This window comes from Peromyscus eremicus, chromosome 6 (assembly GCF_949786415.1).
Source record: "Peromyscus eremicus chromosome 6, PerEre_H2_v1, whole genome shotgun sequence".
NCBI classification, from domain to species: Eukaryota; Metazoa; Chordata; class Mammalia; order Rodentia; family Cricetidae; genus Peromyscus; species Peromyscus eremicus.
The window spans coordinates 89,138,741-89,163,154 of NC_081421.1; positions in this window are offsets into that span (position 1 = coordinate 89,138,741).

Consider the following 24,414-nt stretch of genomic DNA (forward strand, 5'->3'; position numbering starts at 1 on the left):
CTTAGACTTTTGATACCTCTGCTTCAACCTTCTGAATCTTGGTATTGCAGGCATTTACCATGAAGCCTAGTTTATGTGGTGATATTTATCGAACCCAGGACCTTATGCATGATAGTCAAGCATTTTTACCAATGAAGCTACATCAAATGATTTTATTATATGACCAAGATCAATTCTTGTGAAAACATTGTCTTAAGACTTATCTCATATTGTTTTAAAACATTATTACCACTGGTGGTTGAAAATAGATTATTATTACTAAATTAGCAACCCGCATATCAATTTATTTCTCCCAGTCCTTCCTCTTTGAAGAGAAGGGCTTTTATGTTGAAGCTGTTTCCCTTTTCAGTTTCATATTATTCATTCATTTTTTTTTAGAAATATATAAAACAGAAATTTAAGAGAAAAAACATAATCATCCTATTATTATCTTGCAATTCCAGGCACTCACAGAAGTGTGGCTACCTCATCCCTTCAAGAGATAAAAGAAAGCAAGGGGTCTTGGCTGAACTGTGAGCCTTACATAATTAGCGTGGGGAATTTTTGCTAGAGAAATGCAGGCATTTTAAATTACTGTTCTTGTATAAGCTGATATTTTAAATGAGATTTATAAGTTGCAGAATCACAGAGTCTCAAAACACAGCAATCCAAATATAAACATAATCCCCATTTGTTTTATTTCATAATATTTTCTTCAGGAGCTTCCATGAACAATTTTATTCTGGAAAGTTTTTGTGATATGACATATGTTTGAAAAAGTGTGTGGGCGCCCCACAGTTGAGTGGAAATTCTACTGTACTTAGAACATCCTGGTCAGAGGAATCCTGGCAACTGTCAAGAGTGTTCCTTCTTCTTGGCCTTGCCTGTGTACTTGGCGTGCACGAAGGTCCTGGCTGTGTGAGGATGGCCAAACGTTAACCTTTATTGTCTTTGTGATATACTTAAGGCTTAGAAGATGGAGGAAAAGCTCAGCATTAGTTAGTTAGTTAGTCATTTAGTTCAAGACTTGCAAATTGAATCCATTGTCCTTTAAACTTAGAATTCCATTGCAGCTTTTGTCTTTCGATGTATCTGGAAGTAAGAAGTAGTAATCATCACCATGTTGCCTCAGAAGCATCTCTTTGTGGGTGTTCCCAGCGTGCACAGTGAGTACACAAAGAGAATACACTAGAATGGTCAGTTTCATTTGCCTGTTTATTTTTGTTGTTTATTTTATAATGAAAGAAGGAAAAATGCATGACTTCTATCCACAATAAAAATGAGATACAGGACTGGCAAGATGGCTGAGCAGGTCTAAAAGGTTCTTACCACCAAGTCTCATGGTCTGAGTTTGGTTCCCAGAGTCCACATGGTGGAACACACAAGGAGAAAATGACTCTCATAAATTATCCTCTGGCCTCTGCATACACACTGTGGCATCTACATTCCTGCTGGCACTCACACACAAAATTGTGGTGATATTGTGTCCCCCAATACATTGTGCACCTTAATAAACTTATCTGGGGTCAGAGAAGAGAACAGCAGCTAGATAGACATAGAGGCCAGAAAATGGTGGCACTCACACCTTTAATCCTAGCATTCCAGAGGCAGAGATCCATCTGGATCTCTGTGAGTTCAAAGCCACACTGGAAACAGCCAGGCATGGTGATTCATGCCTTTAATCCCAAACAGTGATGGCAGGAAGCAGAAAGGTATATAATAAGGCTTGAAAACCAGAAACTAGAGCCTGGTTAAGCTTTTAGGCTTTTGAGCAGCAGTTCAGCTGAGAACCATTCGGATGAGGACACAGAGGCTTCCAGTTTGAGGAAACAAGATCAGCTGAGGAATTGGTGAGGTAACGTTAGCTGTGGTGGGTTCTGTTTCTCTGATCTTTCAGCGTTCACCCCAATACCCGGCTCTGGGTTTGTTTTTATTAATAAGATACTTTAAGATTTGTGCTACACAAAATAAAGGAAGAAATATAAAAAAATTAAGTGAGACTGATATTGGCGAGGTAAGTGCCTACAGTGTGTTTTCTTATCACCAACTCTATAAGGTAATCAAGTGTTCTCTGTTTAATATGAAATAAAATTTTCTGTCACACCTGTAAATGAAAGTTAAAGATACTCATTTGGGGGAAAAAAGTAAAAAGAAAAAGGACATAGGTCTGGGAGATAGCTTAGTCAGTTAAGTGCTGATGGTACAAGTGTGAGAACTTACCTGACTTTGATTCCCAAACTCCATATGAAAAAAACAGGTGTGATATTGCACAGCTTGTTATTGTGGCTCTGGAGAGATGGAGACAGCCAGATCCTCTGGGCTCGCTAGCCAGCAGCCTCATCTCCTCTGCTAAGCTCCAGACCACTGAGGGACATTGTCTAAAAAACTAGGGGGGCAGCATCTGTGAAACAGCACTTGAGATTGTCTTCTGGCATCCACATGCATGCACACACACTTGCACTTCACACATGTGCCTACAGAAAAAGGAGAGAGAGGGGGAGGGAGAGAGAGGGAGAGAGATTTTAGAACTTTGTTTCAGGGACAAACTATTTATCTGCATGCCAGGAAGTGCAGGATGGAAAGACAATCACAATCTTCCAGGAAATTTCACTATCATTTCTTTAACTATCACTGACTCCTTTGTTGAATGGAGTTGAACTTTTTTAAGTGGCATTTATAAAAATCCACCAACAAAATCTCTAATTGGTAAGAGTAAGAAGGTTATTATACATGAAAGAAAATCCTTTGGTCTTTAAGTAGAAAGGAAAATTCTCTTCAAAGGTCAAAATACCCGATACAAATTGAATAATGAAATGTGGCATACTGTCTTGATCAAAACACTAATTGCCAACTTTGATGTGCTTCCTCCACATTGAATGTCCCCTGAGAAGGCCTTGTGAAAGCATCAAAGAAAAGGAATGTGAAGAAACTCTCTCTTTTTTTTCTGTTATCAGAAAGTGAAAAGTAAATATGGGTAGTGATAAAGGTCCTTAATCAGATCAGTTTAGATATGTCTAATTATGAAGACACGGAAAAAAATTCTCATGCTGGGATTACATTAATATTTTGTATATGCAAGATATATAAAAAGTATAATATACACTATAAAACACACAAAATAAATATATATCTATGTATTCAATGTGTGTTTGTGTGTGAATGCACTGCCCACACTTGTCTCTTGAAGATGCCTCACTTCACTTTGTAATAAATTCTGTCTTCTACACTGTATTGTGGGTTTCTTGTGAATTCTTTTGACTGAAATAACAAGTACCAGGTAGCCAAGTGAGATCTAGATAATACCAGGACTTGGAAGTAACAGTTACTTTGGTCTATGTGTATCTTATCTATGACAAAGAGATGCTCACATTTCCCCAGGAAGTCACACAACACCTACAGACGTGAATTCAGAGGAACAGCACATGGAGGAATGGAAGGCTAGAGTGGACCTGGGCTCTCAGTTGCTTTGGAGAGTTGCCGGATCACTCTTGTGTTTCCCACCGAGTACCTCTACCTATGGATATAAGACATCCCCAGATCCATGTTCTATTTCTGAGAGGCTGAGGATAAGGCACAGTGTCTGTTACCCAGACCTGCATGCATTCTCTAAACAACACAAGTACACAAGAATGCCTTTGTTCTTACTGGCCAGTTTTTCATTAAGGTGTTTAGGTGGTTCCGCACATCACAAGCTCTCCTTCGTCAACAAAATATATGGCTTCATTTCTGTTCACTCTTCAGTCTTGTCACTACTTGTAGATTTTTCCCTTCATGAATTTTAGATACTCCCTCTAAATCATCAGTTCTCAATCTGTGGGCTGTGACCCTTTGGGGATTGAATGACCCTTTTACAGGGGTCGCCTAAGACCATCTGTATATCATATATTTACATTCTGATTTACAACAGTAGCGAAAATACAGTGATGAAGTAGCAACAAAAATAATTTTATAGTTGGGAGTCACTGAAACATGAAGAATTGTGTTAAAGGATCATAGCATCAGGAAGGTTGAAAATTACTTATCTAAAGACCTTGAACCACAGACATAAGCTGACTACTTGGGGGCTTACCAATCTTCTTTCAAGTGGAAAGCCATCCTTAAGGGGGATTTCTTTATGGATGGACACTCAGTGGGCATTCCCAAATATACATGGTGGGTTGCTGATGCCATGCACACTAAAAACAGCTTCTGTTACACTTTTAGTGGCATCTAAGTTCCAGTTAAATATTTAACTGTGCTCTTTTCCTACCTGTGCTTTCCACATTTCCCAGAAGTCTTGGTTATAAAACCAAAAAATTCAGATGACTTTTCCATAAATAAGAGTTTTCATCTTCCAGTGGTTACAAGAAAAGCAACCTACATTTTTTATTCATACATTTCTTTTAGTATTAAAAATTTCTCTCTACACACATATAGTCATTGTGTGTATGCAGTGTGTGTGTGTGTGTGTGTGTGTGTGTGTGTGTACGAGTACATGACACACATGTGGAGGTCAGAGGGCAACTTTTGCAAATAATTTTTCTCCTTCAGCCATGTTCAGGGGCTTCTTATTTATAGCTCACTGAAAATTCTTTTGGGTGGCTTTCTTTCAAAGCTTTCTCCTTTCCCCCATTTTCTTAATTTTAATTTTATAATGCAACTTGACATATGTGCATGCCTAAATATACTTGGTTACAAATGAAATGTTGATGGAGAAAGTCAGCTATCAGTTTCACAGACACATTTTAAATTTGGGCTTAATTTAGAGCATGGATAAGGACTGTAACACTTGACGAAATTGTTTCTTTGTCTGCAGGTATGTTATATAACTGTCTGTCAGCCCTGGAAGGGATTTGTCTGATATCAAGAGCCTTCTTTCTCTCCAAAATCTCCCATGTTCCCTTACCTCAGAGTATCAAGTTGCCCTTTGCCCTTTGTATCAGAGCGTTATACTGTAGGTATTCCCCCCTCTTTCAAGGCCTCCTGTAGTTGGAAGTTAGGATTCCTTCCAAGGATTTTCAGTTAGAACTGAAGTCATTATGGACAAAGAATCAATACATATGGTATTTCTCACAGTCAAATGATGAATTTGTTTTAAGCTTTCAAAATGTCCGTAGGGGTGATTCATAAGTTTTCTTTCAGGGGATTCCCGACTTCTATCCTAATTATACATTATGGTGGTTTGAATGAGAATGGCCCCCACAGGCTTATATATTTGATACTTCGTACCCAGTTGGTGGACCGTTTGAGAAGGATTAGGAGGTGTGCCACTGGATAGGGCTTGAGGTTTCATGGGACTCCTGCAATTCTCGGTGTGCTTTCTGCCTCCGGCTGGTTGTTTCTGAGGCACGAGCTTTAGCTGTTTCTGCCATTATGTTTTTGCTCCGTTGCCATCATGGATTCTTTCTAACCCTCTGAAACTGTAAGCCTAAATTAAACACTTTCTTTTATAAGTTGCCTTGACCACGGTGTCTTATCATCGCAATTGAAAAGTAACTAATACACACACGGATATCTAGGTAATGTGTTAAAGCGGGGCTAGCCGAGGCTTGTGGATAAAACACTTGAGTTCTGTCAGCTCTTCAGAAACGCAATTTCAAAGAAGGAGCAGAAGCTATAGGAGTCCTTTGTGGAATGGAGTCTACAGGGTTGTTGTGAGGCAACGGCATGTGGTATGAGGGAGATGAGACGATTTGCACATGATAAAGCGCTATACACGTAATTATGAGGTCCACTGAATGAATGTTCACTCTGGACGTAATTCAGCTTCCATTCCAAGTCCCACGAATATCACTCCTCCTTGCCAGGCTTTAACTTTGCAGTCCCGGCGTCTGTGGCACAGATCACATTGCAACTGCTGAGTTCAGTCCTGACCTCTTTGCTCACTGCAGAGGCATACTGGATCATTTATTTACTTTCTTCTAAGTCTCACTCATCTAATCTACAGAACTAGGACTCGATTTTAATTAATTAGGTTGATTTAGTAGTTTATGAGACAAGCCATTACAAAGTGGTTATTACGGTGCCTGATATATAGAAATCTATGCATATTAATGGGATTTATTACTCTGAGCACAAGGAGATAATGCAATTCTTGGACTATGACTGCTGACATTTTAGTTTTTCCTCCCTACAGAAGGATAACAGAGTGCCGTAGGGCACAGGGTGCCTGCTGTAAGAGCATGTGCCAGCATTGGACACTGCATGGGACTCATCCTTAAACGTTTTTTTGCCATTTAACTTGAAGTCATTCTAATTTCAATTTAACTTCTTGACCTTCTGTTCTTCCCATATTCTGCCATAATTGAAGGTGAACACATTTTTATAGGCACTTTGATTTCATTTTCTGTCCAATGTTTGATATATGACAGTTATCTTTGTACCTTTATTTATAGGGGTAATCTTGTAAAAAAGAAAGAATAAAACTAAACTTAATCATACATTCATTCAACTTTAATGTAGAAAAGAGCATAAAAAGATATAAAATACATCCTGCTCTGGAAGTCTTGCATATACACACATGCATACGTAATGGATTTATGATATAAAATAATGGAAATATTCTTAAGATTTCGGAAGCTATAATTAGTTTCTATGATGAACATCATATGAGATATCATGAGAGAATGAGGAGGGAAACATTCCTTTTATTATTCACTTTTGAAAATTTATTTTATTTTTAATGTGTGTGTGTGTGTGTGTGTGTGTGTGTGTGTGTGTGTGTGATTGTAGAGTATTTGCCTGTGAATGCAGGTACCTATGAAGATTTGAAGAGGGCATCAGATCTCCTACAGGAATTATAGGTAGTTGTCAGCTGTCCAACATGGATGCTGGGAACTGAACTCAGATCCTCAGCAAGAACATCCAGGGCTCCTGCTTACTGAGCCATCTGTCTAGCTCCAAGACTCTTGTTTTATAAAATAAGTCTATTTCCACAGTGTATGTGTTACATGTGTTAAAGCCTTGTGTTCACTTTTGTTCTTGTGTGTTGATGAGGACACTCTTGAGGGACTGATATGGGTGGAGAGTTTGAGACCAAATGGATTTGGGGAGGGTAAGAGCAAATGAGAAAACCAATGGATTGTGTAGTCATTTCACTGGTAGACATGCTCCTGCATGAGTTTGGAACAGGCTGATCTACATTATTTTTGCTATATGCACACGCCCTGCCTAGTGTCTCATCTGTGAATATGTACCACACATTAGACCCGGAAGGCATTTGTTAAATTGCTTTTATTGATAAGTTAAGATCTAGGAAAATTCATAAGAATACAACTGTGTTTGGTCATCCTACTGACTCTCCTGGATCTTCAGACTTTCTTCATTAACACTTGTTTTACTCTCCTTAATTTAAGACTCTCATAGATACGTTAACAAGAGCAAGGTCTCTGTACTTCCTCTGAGGCCTCTACACGTGTGACAGTTGTGTAACTTGGTATATTTGTGGGACTCCTAGCAGTGGTATCAGGGCCTGGCCCTAATGCTTGAGCTTTAAGGAACCTATTCCTCACACTGGGTTGCCTCATCCAGCCTTAACACAGAAGAGGAGCTTAGTCCTACAGCAGCTTGATATACCATGTTTTATTGACACCCATGGGAGGCCTGCCCCTTTCTGAACAGAAACAGAGGAGGAATGGATGGGAGTGTGTGGAGGTGCAGAGGGAAGGTGGTAAGGAAAGGGAGGAGGGAGGAGAAACTGCGGTCGGGATGTAAAATAAATGAAGCAAATTTAATTAAAAAAGTTGTTTAATAATGTTGGCATATATTCGGCCATTTATTAAGCATTCTGAATATTAGTTTTGAATTTCTGATCATGAGCTTCTCTTCCAGTTTCCAGCCATGTCTGGCCTTCATTTTCTCTAGTACCTCTGTTCTGGGTGTGTCCAGAATCTCTTCTAGTTTCATTGATATCCTTAGAGAGGCATCGAGGACGTGGGCTGCAGTCACAGCTAAGCTTTGTATAACTGAAGGATACAAAATAAACAGCAAAGGGCAAAGTTATGCTCTTGTGATCCTGGTCTGTTCTTTCTGCTGTCCCCATGGAGAAACACAGGATTCACCTATTTAAACACTGAGTAAGGTAACATAAACAATGTTGTCCACAAGACAGGCATAGTAGAAATTCAAACCCCAACTTTTTATTGGTGGCTGCTCACATAGGTACAGTCTGCCTAGTACATACCAAAATTTCTAGATTCTCAGAGGAAAGGAGGCATTCATTTATACTTTATTGGTATAAATGGTGGAGGTAGAGACATCATCCTGTTAAGGAGTGGCTGGAACTCTCCTCAAATCTAATTCCAAGACACAAGTCCAAAGTCTTGTAAGAAGGTCTCATAAAAGTTTCACTCTGTATCCACAAACTTTCTTCTAGACACTATCATGGGCACTGATGGCTTTTAAAAACACGGTCAGTAGTCCTCTGATTAAACTTCCTTCTTTCCATCTGTCATACTATAATGTCAGATCTGATTTAATGGTGTGACCCAAAGTATCTTCCTTAGGGCCTAGCACACAGTATGCTCTCAGTTTATTTTGTAATTTACCAGAAGCATGTATAAAATCTCTAAAAACTTTGTCATATTCTACACATCCAATGGTAGCTGTCCAACCTCCCCCAGTCTATACTTGACACACTCTAAACTCTGCTCTTCTTCCTGTGTGGGTTTTTTTTTTTTTTTTTACATTTTCTAGATCTTTGGAATGGATTCTTTTTTTCTAGAAAGTTCTTCCTCCCTCAGCCACTTATAACTAAATGTCAGCTAAAGAGTGAGCTCCTGTTCTCTCATTCATCATCAGGCATTTCAGGTAGAGCTTCCTATGCTGCTTTCATATCTATGATAGGCCATTATTTTAGAGCTTTAAATTTTTATATTTATTTGTTCATGTGTATGTGTACATACGTGTGTGTATGTGTGTGCATGTGTGTGTGTGCCATGGCACTCACAGGGAGGTCAGAGAACAATTTGAGTGACTAAGTTATTTTCTCCCACAACATGGGTCCTGGGGATTGAACGCAGGTTGTCAGGCTGGGGGGCAAGCACTTTTACCCACTGATCTGACTATTTCACTGGCTTCATTTCAGTACCTCTAAGTGAACGTGTCATGAGGATGAATAGAAAGAAGAGTTTTGCTTTTTGAAGGCCAGTCAAGTCACGTCAGAATGCCCCAGGATGGTATTTATTTGTTTACCAGGTGACGCCGCTATAGTCCAGAGACAGACATTTAGCTTCCTGTGCTCAGAAACCAGCCTCATCCGTGTCTCAGCTAATAAGAATGATTGGGGACCAAGATGCTAACTGACACAGAGGACACCTCACGGAGCCCATTCTGTCAATTTAAGATGAAAACACCTGGGAAAGCAACTTGACATTCACACTTATTGGATAAGTGTTTTCGATCCTCCCAGATAAGCGATGGTGAGAGCCAGATCGTCAGGGAGTTTATGTGATGAGCATGGACTCAGAACAGACATATTTATATACCTCTTAATTGAGCATGACAGCATCGGGGAATTTCACCCTTACATGGGGAAGATAATCCTGAGACCCTCATGAAACTCTTCCCCTGCTTTGAACAAGAATGACATTTGCCACACCCCCATGTAACATTGTGTTTCACTGTATTTAAATGCCTGACCTACCCTCATCTAATTGGATTATTCTTTCTGTGTTTAATGCTATTGCTTAAATCATACTACCCTGGCAATCAGCCATTTTCTTTAAGCATATTTTAAAAGTCTCTGTCCTGTGTATTGATTTCCGAAGGCAAAATATATATTGCTTTAATTATCTTTTTATGTAGATGAAGATACCTGTACACTGTTCATTTATTTTATATGCTTCCTCGTGTAGGGCCATGTAATCTTCTAGCAGTTAGGGAATGTGATTTAGCAGTTCCGGTACCGTAGTCTAGAATTAAATCACAAACAAACATATTACATAAGTGGTGTTTATTTTCTCTGATTTTAAAATATCTTTAAGAAAAAGTGTTATCTTCAAACGTATAATGATTTTAATACTTTAGAAATGTTGATTTTTCTGGTGTTCTAGAACTCAGTTTTCTTTTCAGGACACAATTGGTTATTAATTAGTAATGTAATGATATAAAAATGTTATAAGTAAGCTTACTAGCTTATAATCCACTACATTAAAAATATTCCTATGCTGAAATATACAGTGAGCTGTTATTATCAACAGCATAAGATTAGTTTAATAACTATTTGGAGATAGACAGTTGTGTGTATGTGTATGTGTGTGTTTGTAATCAATGGTCCTCTAATTTTGAATTTTCTTGATCAAGACTTGAAGATCAGCAAGATTTTTGGCAAAGAAGAAAAATCCTTTATTGTAAACAAAAGCCACAATGCCTGTAAAGTCTGAGTGGGTTACATAGAATATGTCTAGAATGGATAACACAGAGCACATCTATGTTCCAATATTATAGCTGCTTTACAACCAATTTATCCTGAAATTTGACTGCAGCATTAGAGCTTGTCAGGCGTTCATTTTTTTTTTGTGTGTGTGTGTGTGTGTGTGTGTGTGTTTTGAAAATCATTTTTTATAACACCACAGAACATACTCTGAGAATATTTTCTTAATTGTTATTTTTATGTGTGTGGATATTTTGTCTGCATGTACGTCTGTGCATTATGGGCTTGCAGTGCCCACTGAGGGCAGAAGAGGGCATCAGATCCTCTGGGATTGGAGTTATAGGTAGTTATGGACTGCTGTGTGGGTGCTGGGAACTGGACCTGGACCCTCTAGACGAGTAGCCAGTGCTCCTTACCATTGAGCGTCTCTGTGGCTCTCACTGAGGTTATTTTAGTGAAGTTGAAATACAACAGTAGGTTGGGAAATATTACATGTGGCAGATTTATTAACTATGTTACAATTCTTTAATAGGTGACATAAAAAAATGAACAAAGAGAAGTTGATCATTGCAACATTTGTTTACTAATCTGGGGCATAATTGAGAGATCAAATGGATATTGCAAATGGATGTTTTTCAGGCTTAGTTGAGTGTGTCTTAAATGTCAACATACATGAAGGCAGTGGTACCTGCCACTGGAGAGACTGTTAGGAGAGTTTGGAGGAGATAAGGAAGTGGGAGTTTGTGATGATGTATGTACTTGAGCAGCTTCTCTCTTTAATTCTTTTTCTTCTAAGGGGTGTGTGTGTATGTGTGTGTGTGTGTGTGTGTGTGTGTGTGTGTGTGTGTGTGTAAAAGACAGATACTGATGCCAGGTGTTTTCCTTGATTGATCTCTAATTTATTTATTCAGGTGAGGTCTCTCACTGAACCGAGAGCTTGCCTATTCAGCTGGCCTAGCTAGCAAGCTTGCTCCCGGGATCAACATGCCTCTGGGATTATAGACTGGCTGTTGGAACTTCTTAGCTTTTATCTGGTCTCGGGCTTTCCAAACTCTAGTCCTCCTGCTTGCATGGGAAGCACTTTATCCGGAGCCATCTCCCAGCTCCCAACTCTCTCTTTGTTATTCTCTGCTTGATTGCAAAGCTCTGGACCCTGTGTTCTGCTGTTAAGAACTGGAGGTAGAACTAAGTGCTAAAAATGACACTGAGATGATATTTCTTAACACAGCTGTTCAAATATACCGATGATGGTGGAGTGGATGTTTACTTCTCACTTGTCTAATCTGGGATTGGCAGTTTCTGCCATTTTTATACCCCGAGTACAAATCGGTTCTGTAAACATGTATTTTTCCAGACTATTCCCCAGGAGGAGCAATGGGTGAAGGATGAAGCATTAGGCAGAAATGCATATTGCTGACTGTGTCCTCTAAATATAATTCCATGATGGAGGAAAAGCAAGCAAAGAAATTTCCAGTATGAAATAAATCAATAAAAACATAATACAAAAAGGAAGAGGTGACATTATCTTTCTTTTTTTTTTCAGATCTCAGAGCTTCACTTATATAGGTCTATAGTATAGTCTGCATAATTTGTAGAGCTTAGGGCAGATCAAAACATGGGGCATTTCTTAGAAAGTGACAGTTTTAAGTCAGCCAAACTGCATAAATTTCCAGCTCAGGAAGCTGGTCCTGGGTCCCATAGGCTTAGGCTATTTGCCCAAACATAAGCTTTTGAAGCTGAAGGTTCAGAGTGAGTCCTAGAAAATGCTAGAGGCATTCAGTTGCAGCCAGTTTTGGCATGCTTTCTGAAGACATTTCCTAAGACCTTGTGGGTGAATACCTGTAATAAGGCAAATGTCACGTTTTCATTGATTTTCCATTTTCCAGTTATCTTGGAGAGCAGAGAATTTCTTAAGAAAGTTTAATGAGTTTTATAAAACATTTGAAATAGCATTTGGTAGCAATTTTAAAATGTTTTAAAATTAGCATAATTGTACATATTTATGCACATATTAATACAAAGAATAATCAATGTAAATAGAATATTCATTGTCTAAAACATTTATCTATTCCTGATGGTAAAAGCCTTAAAAAAATCCTGTCTTCTAGTTATTTGGAATAATAAGCTGTCATTAAATATTTTCACCTACTGCGTGATGAAATACTGGAAGTTTTCTCCTGCCTGACTGCAACTTTGCCCCATTACTATAATTCTCCTCATCTCACATTCTTGCCTGAGCTTCATTCACGTTACAGTTCAGAATTCCCTGAAAATACCCTCTCTGAAATCACGTAACTACTATGAAGTTTCTTGGTTACATTAGGCGGCTTAAATTTTGGCCAAAATAAAATGCAACAAGTGACCAGACAAAGACTGACATGACGATAATAACGGGCCATTATTTAGAGTTTTCAAAAGGCCTAAGGTGCTACTCTTCCTACGGTTTCACCTTTTCCCTGAGAACAGCTTCTCCCCTCCCGCCATGGAACATGACTCGTTTTCCACTTCGGTGCTTCCTTTCTGCCGTATTTGACTTTGCTGCTCCAACCTGCTAGCTTCTACTTAGCTGCCTGAGACGTGCCGCTGGGTTCCGAGAATAGAGTTAGAGATCAACTCCATTTATTATGTATTGAAAGTATAAAACTGGAGCAGCTTTAAGCAGCAAATTCACGCCTACAAATACAGTCAGCTGGTCTCTGATACAATTATGTACAATACAATTGCTGTCTAACACAATTGTGTTCCCAGGAAGCCTTGTATTATTAATCACGGTGTATGAACAATTGATTGGCAGCAAGGAGCTTAGAATGGAGACAAGTTTCAGAATCGTAGTTACAAAGTTATATTTTCCACTAGGAATTTTCAACGTTGTGAGTATTTTCAGCCTATGAATAATTTGTATTTGTAATATAAAAATTAAAGATTAATCAATATAAAATTAGATAAAAATTTCTGAGTAAGCTTTGTGCCTTTTAGACGACAAAAACCAGGGAACTTCTAATGACTTACCATTTCCAAAAGAAGTTTTGTAACTCATTGCTATGACAAAGACCAGGTTAAAATAAAGTATTTTAAAAAGGCATCAAGTCACACTTAATGGTGCTATTTATGGCTGTCAGCGTTGTTTTGGTCATGAGTAAAGGGTTAAGAGTACGTTCAGATAATTAGCTTAGTCAATACCTTGCATCTTAACACTTAGAAAAATCACATGCAATGCTGGTCCTAGGGCCTGAGAGTCTGATAATTAAGTGCACTTCATATGTTAGCAGTCAAGCGTACAGCCACGTGTGCCGTTGCAGGCCTGTAACCCCAGCACTCAGGAGGCTGAGGTGGGCCAATCAGGAATTCAAGATCAGTCTCTTGTCTTAAAAATCCAAACTAACTAACACTAACTAACTAACTAACTAACTAACTAACTAACTAACTAATCAATCAGGAGGTATGGTGGCACACACCTGTAACGCCAGCACTTGGGGGCCTGTGGTTAGAGGATTATGATTCAAGTGTAGGCTTATATTTGGACAGGCGGAAGACTACAGTGACAACGTGAAATCGTTTATATGATCATGCTGTTCTAGCTTAATAGTTGATCTAGCAAAATAATACTTTGCTAAAGCTTTAATGGGAAGAGTGCTATAGTATTAACAAAAGTTTATAGAATGTGTCTAGGTATACTTACATTCTATTTGTTCTAAGGGAATTGAATAGGAAAGTGTATTATTTATAATCTCCTGGCTAAATGCCATGCTTAAAAAAGGGAGAACTAAACATTGATATGGTGTCTTTCCATGTAAGACTTAGCCTTTAAAAAGCGATTCAATATTTCTTTGTTTAGTTTAGTCTTCTTTATGATGCAGACTTGGTGCTAGATGCTGGGCAAGACAAGGGGCTCACCTCTAACATCTTACTGTCTATCACAGTGGCTCTCAACCCAGGGGTCAAACTACCCTTTCGCAGGAATCACCTCAGTCTATCAGAAAAGTTATTTACATTATGATTCATAAGAGTAGCAAAATTACAGTTAGGAAGTAGCAACAAAAATAATTTTATGGTTGGGGGTCACCACTGCATGAGGAGCTGCGTTAAAGGGTCGAAGCATCGGGAAGGTTGAGAATCATTGCCCTCTCAGGATAGAAACAAGCACAAGTCTCAGTGAAGTTTGAAGTGTGCTGCCAGCTGCTTAGCACCACAGGAGAGCTGAGACATCAGTGATGAATTAAATCGACACAGAGTCAGAGACAGGTCACGGAGAAAGGAAATTTCAGTTGTTCCTGAAGGAATGGGTTGATTTACTGGGTAACAGTTGATGACAAACAGAACAGCAGGAGCCCAAGAACAGATGAAGTGTGGCATTTGTCATGGACACGCTGGTTATTCAGAAGGGGGAACATGTGTGTGTGTGTGTGTGTGTGTGTGTGTGTGTGTGTGTATGTGTGTGTGTGTACAGCAGAGAACATCTGAGTGTGTGAAAAGAGCTGATTCATTAGGGCATGGCAGCGAGCTACCGGAGTACGAAGTGCAGAGATGAATCAGGAAACTGCATTCTGAAGACAGAGGCAAGCAGGTTCTGTCATTTAAAATCCATAGCAGGATTGGGGTCCTATTGTATGACCTCCTATCTATTTTTTCATTTAACTCTATCTTTACCCCAAGAAGCTGGTTGCTCCAAATTTACGCCAGAGGAAGTGGAAGCCAGACACTGATTGGTGCCTCAGAAGGCGAAACACCACATTCAGACAGAGCCAAGCTTCAGCCCACACCCACAGGCATTCCTTCCATCCTGCTACAAGGTCTTTCTGAGATGCTCCCATGAGTCCCACAGTTGACCAGACAGTGGGGCACATGCTGCCTTCCCTCTGCATGCATACAGGCCCTGGCCACCACCACCACCCCAGAGTTATTATTGCCTCCTCTCCACCACCACCACCACCACCACCATTACCACCCCCACCACAGATCTACCATTGCCTCCTCCTCCTTCTCCACCACCACCATCACCCCCACCCCCACCCCAGATCTACCATTGCCTCCTCTTTACCATCCCCACAATCACTCTACCTCTACCACCACCACCACCACCACCACCACTTCTTATTCGTTCTTTTTCTTCTCCTCTTCCTCCACCACCTCCTTTTTCTACCTCTCCTTCCCTATGCTCCCCTTTCACCTCTGTATTTGTTGGTGGAAACAAATGAAGAGAAGGAGGATAGGGATGTGAAAGCTGTCTAATGCATGCTGCACTCCCCGGGGCGGGGAGTGTGTCAGCCATGGGGATGTAGACATTCTCTGTTTGAAAGCTCTGCTTTCTCCCCATTGTAGCCCACAGCTGTCAGGAAGTGGTGGTGTTTCCTGACTAAAGAAAAACAAAACAAAACAGAAAAGAAGAAAATAAAAAGGCCCTTTTCTGTTGTTTGGATCCACATAAAGGTTTTTTATCCCTAAACAGCCTCTTCTTCCTTTACAGAGAACTGATTTGGCATTCACCGTGGTTGCCACACCACAGGCGTTTGAGATTGTCAGTGGAAGTGGGCAGATGAGCTCTCTGTACTGACTATCCACCAGTGTTTACCAGGATGGGTTCTTCCCGAAGATGACCTTGCAGTTCTGACAGTGAAGTACGACTGCACTGAGTGTGCCTGGTTTCCTGGTTTCTTTCCCCTGCCCTGCCGTGAGGTCCAATGTGTAGTCCTTCCCCTGGAGAGATGAGTGCCAGCATCTGCCAGAACAGTACGACACTGGTGTTTCTTCAGTGGACCAGATCAGCCTATCAACAGCCTGTTCTGTTGGGATGGCTCCAGCAGAAACCTTTTTCTTTCTCATCATGTTGGTAGTGATGACACCAGGTTGTCGCTCTCCTTGGTGGTGCCTTCTCAGGTCCTTTGTCACATGGTCAGACAGACTTAAATATTGTGAAAATCCAATCATAATTTCCTTAGCTTCAAATTTGTACAAAAGAAACTCAGGCCATTCTTCACTCCCCTTATGGTGTGAGATGAATACTTTCTTTTCTGGCCTAGTTAGACCTTCTTCACACCTTCGTCTAATTTGTTTAATTGGGCACATCCCATTTTCAAAAATGTTATTTCAAAAACTTTGTAGTTACTGTTATTGTGTGTGTGTGTGTGTGTGTGTGTGTGTGCAAATGCCCATAGCATAGCATACATGAAGTCACAAGACCACTTTGTAGGGTCAGTTCTCTTTTTCCTCATTTAATTGGCTTCTAGGAATCAAATTCAGGTCATTAAAGTTGTGTTACCAGCACCTGTACCCACTGAGCCATCTTGCCAGCCCAAGTGAACATCAAAATTTTAACTTATTTTGCCAGACAGTGATAAATGAATTCAGTAGCACCAGATTACAACTGCTCCACTGGGAGCTGGTGGTAGGGGCAGGGAGGAAACTTGTATAAGTTTTTCCACACACACACACACACACACACACACAGACACACACACACACACACACAATACATAAGTGAATAAATAAATGTAAGTAAAAATCCTCTTTCACATAGTATCACTGCTCCATATTTGCTGTTCTCTGGTTAGCTATTTCTCTTTCTAGTTACTGCTTATGTTTAGTTAGTATATATTGTTAGTTATTTTACTGTCAGAGTCTCATGTAGGTTGTTCCATTATATGTTCAAAGAAAACATTAGGTGAAAATAATTGGTGAATTAATTAAGATTGAAAGGATCATTAAATCTGAAGTGCAGGAGCTGTGAAACCTTAGTAGGAGGTGAAGGTAGAGGAGTCAGAGAGACATATGTCTCCCCGCCATGAACATCATTGATAATGGCTCATGGGAGGGACCTTGGTGTCTTTAGCAAGATGTGTAGCCACTGAACCAGCCCGTCCTGTGAACAGATGATATCAGTGTTTATGTTAATTCATGAACTATCTCAGGGATCATCATGTCCCAAGTCCAAGATACTGTGTGATGATAAAGGAAACTTGTCAGTCTGGGACTTAGAATATACATAATTAACAAGGACATGGTGTGCTTTAATTCCTTATTAGCCCGGGAACTTCTAGAGGTCTTACTATTATAGAGATTCTTTTAAAGAAATCTACTTTTCTTAAACTAGCCAGTTTCCCCAAAGTTCTTTAGGAGTAGTCAGAAACCTGGCGTAAGCCAAAACTGTTTGATGATTTTTTTTTTTTTTTTGTAGAACTCTCTGAATTTTCTTTTCTTTACTGTGGTGGAGAAACCTTGGGAATTTTTTTCTGCCCACATTTTATTCCATTTGAATAGCAGAGAGAATGGAAGAGAAGCAAGCTCATAGTTTATGGTCATCCCTCTTTATTTGGAGTTTTATTCTTGTGATTTTAGTTACTTGTGGTTAGATGTAGTCCAAAGACATTAAATGGAAAAACTCTAGATATAGATCTTTTGCAAGTTTTAACTCATGCACTGTTGGCTTTGTGCTCCCTGGAACGTGAACCAGCCTTTGTCTGGTGTATCCATAGTTGTACATGCTTTCCACCCTGCTAGCCTGTTGGCATCCCTTCTGGTTATCAGATTGATTGTTGTAGGATCATTAGAGTCAGCTCAACTGACCCTTACATAGCTACCTCACACTATGTCACAATGTCTATATCAGTGGCCTCAGTTCATTTCATCTTGTGCCATATCACATCAGTACAAGAAGGGTGACCGCAGAATAAGACATTTTGAGAATAACTGTAGCCCACAGCTGTTAGTGTAGGATATTTCTATAATTATTCCTAGTTATTAATTTGATACTGTACTTGATTTATGAATTTAAATTATCATGACTATGTATGCATGAGATAAAGTACTACATCTAGGGTTTGATATTATCCAGAGTCACAGGCATCCAAATTGTTTCTTGACTGAATACTTCATAAAAGCATGCTGGAACTTCAGTGTTTAAGCTTCACTCGGTTTTCCCATCAGCCACAGCTTGCTTATTCCCTTCCTTAGAGACAATGACTCCTAAATCAAGTTGCTCAATTAGCCTCTCTTCTTCATCTAACCTATGAAACTAATCATTTGTCCCGCCCCTTGGCCCCCGGAAGTCTTTATGTTCTTCCGGATTTAGAAAGGCTATTTTGTACTCAAGACTATACCTAGAAATGTATGCCTTAACTCTATCTCCTGCTTTCTTGTTTTTCTATGTGATCCAGCACCCTAAAGACCTACCAAGCATCTCTTACATACTCTCTCCTCCTATTCCTGCCACCTCTGTTTCAGCTACGGTGACATCTTACCCAAGGAAGACCACAAAAGGGCTCTGACTGCTTCTGTTCTCTTTGGATCCTTTCTAATCCCTGGTCCACACTGTGGCCTGAGCTTGCTGCTCTGAAAAGCAAACTAGTCTCCCACCACACCACCCTCAACACATCTGATTTCTTAAATTCAAAATGTGCTATATCATTTTTCTCCTTAAAAGCTCCAGAGATTTTTAAGGTAAACAAAATAAAGGCAAAAATGAAGCTAAATCTAGACTAGCCTGAACTATATGTTGTCCAGTTTTACTTTACACACTCCTGTTTCTTGAGCATTTACACACTTGCCAAGCTCTGTCTCTCCCATGACTGGACCTTTGCTTTTCTCCTGCCTAAAATACTCTTCTCTCTCCTGGAACACAATGAACTGGCATTTTCCCTTCAAATTCCATCTTGGCTATCCACAGCTGTGATTTCTTCACTGTCATGCAACTGTATTTAGAGCTCCAGCCATAATCACAGTTTCAGGCTTGTGTAATCAGTCTTCTCTACCACGCGACAAGTTCTTTAAGGACAGGGCTCGTGTCCTGCTTGCTTCACCAGTTTGTCTCTAGAATTGAGCACAATGCTCTTCACACACTTTCTTGTCAAATTTCATTGAGAGATGATGGGCATATTGGCAGCATATATTAATACTGGAGATGTTTTCTGGATTGAGCAAAAATATTCAGAGAGTATGCAGGTTTAACATAATTGAAATAAATAAACATTATCTATCTTAAACACTATTATGGAAATCTGTAGGAGGGTCATTGTACGTACACTCTTAGAAACATCTGAGCATCTATATATTTGTATGGCATATTAGGGTTATATAGAAGAACAGAGCTGGTACAATGAATCTATCTATCTATCTATCTATCTATCTATCTATCTATCTATCTATCTATCTATCTATCTATATAAAAGGGAGTTGTTAAAGTGGTGTACAGGCTGTGGTCCAGCTAGTCCAACATTGGCTTTCCAATGGAAAGTCCAAGATTCCTGTAGTTGTTCAGTCCAGGAGGCTGGATGTAACAGCTGATCTTCAGTATGCACCAGAATCCTGAAGAAGTAGGCTCTAATGCCAGTGAAGAAATAGACTTGCTAGCAGGCAAAGAGCAAAAGCTTCCTTCTTCCATATCCTTTATATAGGCTGCAAGAAGAAGGTGTGGTCCAGATTAAAGGTGGCCCTTCCCATCTCAAAAGATCTGGATTAAATGTGGGTCTTCAAATAATTTAATTAAGAGAAATCCTTCACAGTTATACCCAGCTGCTTGGGTTTTAGTTAATTCCAGATAAGTCAAGTTGACAACCAAGAACAGCCATCATATTTTGTTTGTGCTCTAACAAACAAAGCTTGCCTGGAGATCAGAGTGTGGAGCTAGCCGCTGGTTAACCATAGAGGCAAGGTGTGATGGCACACACCTTTAATCCCAGAACTTGGGAGGAGGAAGCAGGAAGATCAGGAGTTCAAGGCCACCCTGGGCTACACGAGATTGATCCAGTCTAAAAAGGAAACACAGCCAGGCAGTGGAAGCTCACGCCTTTAATCCCAGAACTAGGGAGGTGGAGACAGTAATATAAGGTGGGAGGAGACAGGAGCTCAGCCCCTTTTTTGACTGAGGAGTTGGAGAGGTAGAGGTGACTGTGGCTGCTCTACTTCTCTGATCTTTCAGCATTTATCACCATATCTGACTCTGGGTTTTTATTATTAAGACCAATTAGAATTCGTGTTACATTGAAATACGTCCTTTAATTTAGAAAAAAATTATATTTGTTTATCAAGTTTTTTGTGGTTGTGCATGTGTGATAAAACACACTTGTGGAGGTCAGAGGCCTACTTGTGGAAGTTGGTACTTTTGGGACTCGGACTCTGGGCAAAAGACTTGGTGGCAAATGCTTTTACCTGCTGAGCTATCCTGCTGACCCTCAGACATGTTTTTATATACTTCAGATTATTTTACATTTTGATCACCTCAGAACCTGAAGCTGTGTTTAGAAGGATTGGTTGTGTGGTATTATGGATTTACTGAAGACAGCTAAAGAACAGCCTGAGTGTGAGATTTAGAACCAACTCTGTTTAGCTCTGAGGCCAGGCCACGCTATGTATTGCATATGCAAATTTGGAGAAATTATTTCCTATCCCTGAATATGAGTTATGTTATCTGCAAAGTGTTATCTAATAAGATTACTAAATGACTTGTTGAATTTAAATATGTCATTATAATTATTTCTATTTACTACATAGTAAATAGAAGGGCTTCCCTATTCTTGCTCTTTGTATCTTCCTCCAAAGAAGCTGCATGTTTTGAAAGCTATATCAAGTAGATTCTCATCCCACCCAGTGGAGAATGTGTTTTAACAGTGAACTATAACTGAAGGAAAGCTAGAATAAAATGATAGAAGGGCACAAAACAAGGATTTTGGGACACACTGGTTAATGTTTATGTTTATGTGTATGCATATGCCATGTGTGAACAGGTACCTCTAAGGACCTGAAGAATGGGTCAGATCCCCTGGATCTTGAGTTACAGTTACAGTGATCTCCCTGATGTAGGTGCTGTGAATTGAACTCAGATTCTCTGCAAGAGCTACAAGTTACTTTTAGTGCACGCTTAACAATACCTGGCTCAAAAGGTAAAGATAAGTGGTGTACTACAAGTACAGTAGTCAAGTTGATTCATACTTTAGTTTAACCTTAAGAGCATGGGTAATGGCTGTGTGAGGGTATGTGAGACAGTGAAGAGACCAAGACAATCTTGCCTTTACTTTTATGAAGAAACCACATAGCTAACAAGTATCATCACCATTTATTTGTCTACATTTAGATTTAGAGAGGGCTGTGCCTGTATCATCTCAGCAGAATGAAGAAGCTGGGAGAGAGGGCTCAGTGGGTAATTGCCATGTCTGACAACCTGAGCTGGGTCCCTGAGATTCACTTAGTTGAAGGAAAGAACTGACTCCTGCAATTTGTCCTCTGACCAGCACATGTATACTGTGACGCCTGTGTGCCAGAACATGCACAATAAATGAATAAATGTAATAATAAAGGTAATACAATGAAAGATTGCCTGGCTCATTGCCCCTAAAACACTGCACACCCAAACTAACCTCTGTTGATCAAAGCTCGTCCATCATCACCCTTTCTGTGTGCCTTTTCTTTTATGGATAAGCAGTATTATTTTGATGTCTACTTTTAGGGGGTGACTTTGAGAGGGAGAGCATAAGGGTACTCATCAAATGTAATGAATGAGAATTAATGACACTGTCTTTGTCCTCAAGTGAGAGGCAATTATTAAATCAGCAGATGATGGAGATAATTAATAATGAGCAATTATACCCACTGTAAAATTTTGTTTTTACTCATGATTAAAGAATGGGTATAATTTTCATATACAGATTAATGCACACACACACTTTAAGGATACATCATTGAGCTATAAAAATCTCTCTTCACTGGCATTAATCTCTACCAACGCCTGAATAATTAGTATGCTGCAACAATAATAATTTATATGGCTAACAATTATTTAATGCTTTTGTGGCAACAGCTACTATGGTAGTTATTTTAAATAGCTATTTCTAGTGACATTTTCTTATAGTAGCCACATATGAGCTATATTTCAAACTACATGAGGAAAGTGAGTTTTGCAGAGGCTGAGTAACTTTTCTAAGATCTTTAAGGCTTAGTATGTGATAGAGGTTTGTTTGAATTCAAATTTATTTGCTGTCTTAGTAATTGTCCTATTGCTGTGAAGAAAGACCATGACCAAGGCAACTTATAAAAGAAATCATTTAATTGGGGCTTGCTTATAGTTCAAGAGTATTAGTCCATGATCATTATGGTGGGGACCTTGGCCACAGGCAGGCAGGCAGGCATGGCACTGGAGCAGTAGCTGAGAGCTTACATCTGATCCACAAGCAAGAGGGAGAGAGAGAACCAGACTGGGTCTGGAATGGGCTTTTGAAATCTCAATGCCTACCTGCAGTGAGATACCTCTTCCAACAACGCCACATCCCCTCGTTCTTCCTCAACAGTCCACTAACTGGGAAGCAAACATTCAAGTATAAGATCCTCTGGGGGCCATTCTCACTCAAACCACAGCACTTGACTGGAGATAGAGAGACAGATCAGTGGTTTAAGAGCGTGGTTGCTCTTCCAGAGGACCTGTGTTTTATTCTCATCATCCACATAATGGCTCCTAACCATTTCCAGTTCCAAGGAATCTGATTCCCTCTTCTGGCCTCCATGGGTATCAGGCACACAAGTCATACACAGACATATATACACGCAGGCCAAACACCCATACACATAAAAATAAAAATAAATAAATCTTAAAATTTACTTGATTATTTAATAATCCAATCTTAGTCCCAATCAGAAATTACCAGAGAGAAAAAAAAGTAAGGGATCCAAAGCATGACTGCTCTTAGATGGTTTATGTTGCTAGAGTTTTCCTGCCTTGCCCACAGTCAGGACAAATCTTTGTCACCCGCCAGTCCCACAGCTGCTCAGACCCAATCAAGTAAGCACAGAGACTTATATTGGTTACAAACTGTATGGCCGTGGCAGGCTTCTTGCTAATTGTTCTTACAGCTTAAATTAATCCATTTCCATAAATCTATACCTTGCCACATGGCTCGTGGCTTACCGGGATCTTCACATGCGGCTTGTCATGGTGGCGGCTGGCAGTGTCTCCCTCACCCAGCTTCCTATTCTCTCAATTCTCCTCTCTGTTAGTCCCGCCAAACTTCCTGCCTGGCCACTGGCCAATCAGTGATTTATTTATTGACCAATCAGCAACACATTTGACATACAGACCATCCCACAGCACTTCCCCTTTTCTTTTCTTAAAAAGGAAGGTTTTAACCTTTACACATCTCCAAAGTCAGCTTGGTATATTTGGGAATTTGGGCGTAGCTTTTCTTACTACTTCCTGCTGGAGGGGGGCGCTGTATCTTATGGGGACACAAAGAAAATTTTAGGATTATGGAATAGTCCATGAGGCTGTATTGTCTGAGCCAGTTGCCTTCAAACCATTCTGGATGTTGGATCATCTGGGCCATGGTGTCATCGGAGACCTTTCAGGGGGTCTTGGCTGGTCAAACCTGATGTATCTTAATCTGGAACAAATCCATAGCCTCTGGCTTTCTGTGGAAACAAAAACAGAGCCTCCTTTCCAAAGCAACATATCCTTACATCCAAATTTTGAAGTCAAGGTACCTTTAAAATATACATTTTGGCATAACTCAACAGCTTTTGTAATCAAATGTTTTTCTTCAGTTATAAATATCAAAGAGAACATAATCCAGATTCTCTGTGTGGTAGCCATCTTTATGTGGCTTATTTTTTTTATATTAGCTTGAGCCTATTGCTTTAAAAAGCAGCCTTCTAAGCCTGGCGCTATGGCTGCTGGCTCCGCCCACTTCAGCTTCCCAACATGGCGGTGGTACGTTTTCCGCCAGCTCTTGGAGCCATCAACTCTCAGAAATAGTGGGTCTATGCTTCTATCAAAGCAGCGTGTAGCCCAGAAACCTTTTTTGTTTGTTTGTTTGTTTTTTTGTTTTGTACTAGCAAAGGCTAAATCCATCACACAGCTTAATGTGCCACTTGCAGAGGCCTCATTCCCGCCATAGTGCAGGTCGAGCATGCACGCCAGGAACCCGCCATAGTAGCTCAAACATGCAGGCTGCCGCTAGCTTAAAAGAGACAACTAGGAGCTGTTTTTAGCTCAGTTTTAGAATCTTTTTACTCAGGTTTTAGGTGGAAACTCTTGCCACCACGTTGGACACCAGGTTTATTTATTTATTTATTTATTTATTTATTTATTTATTTATTTATCTATTTAT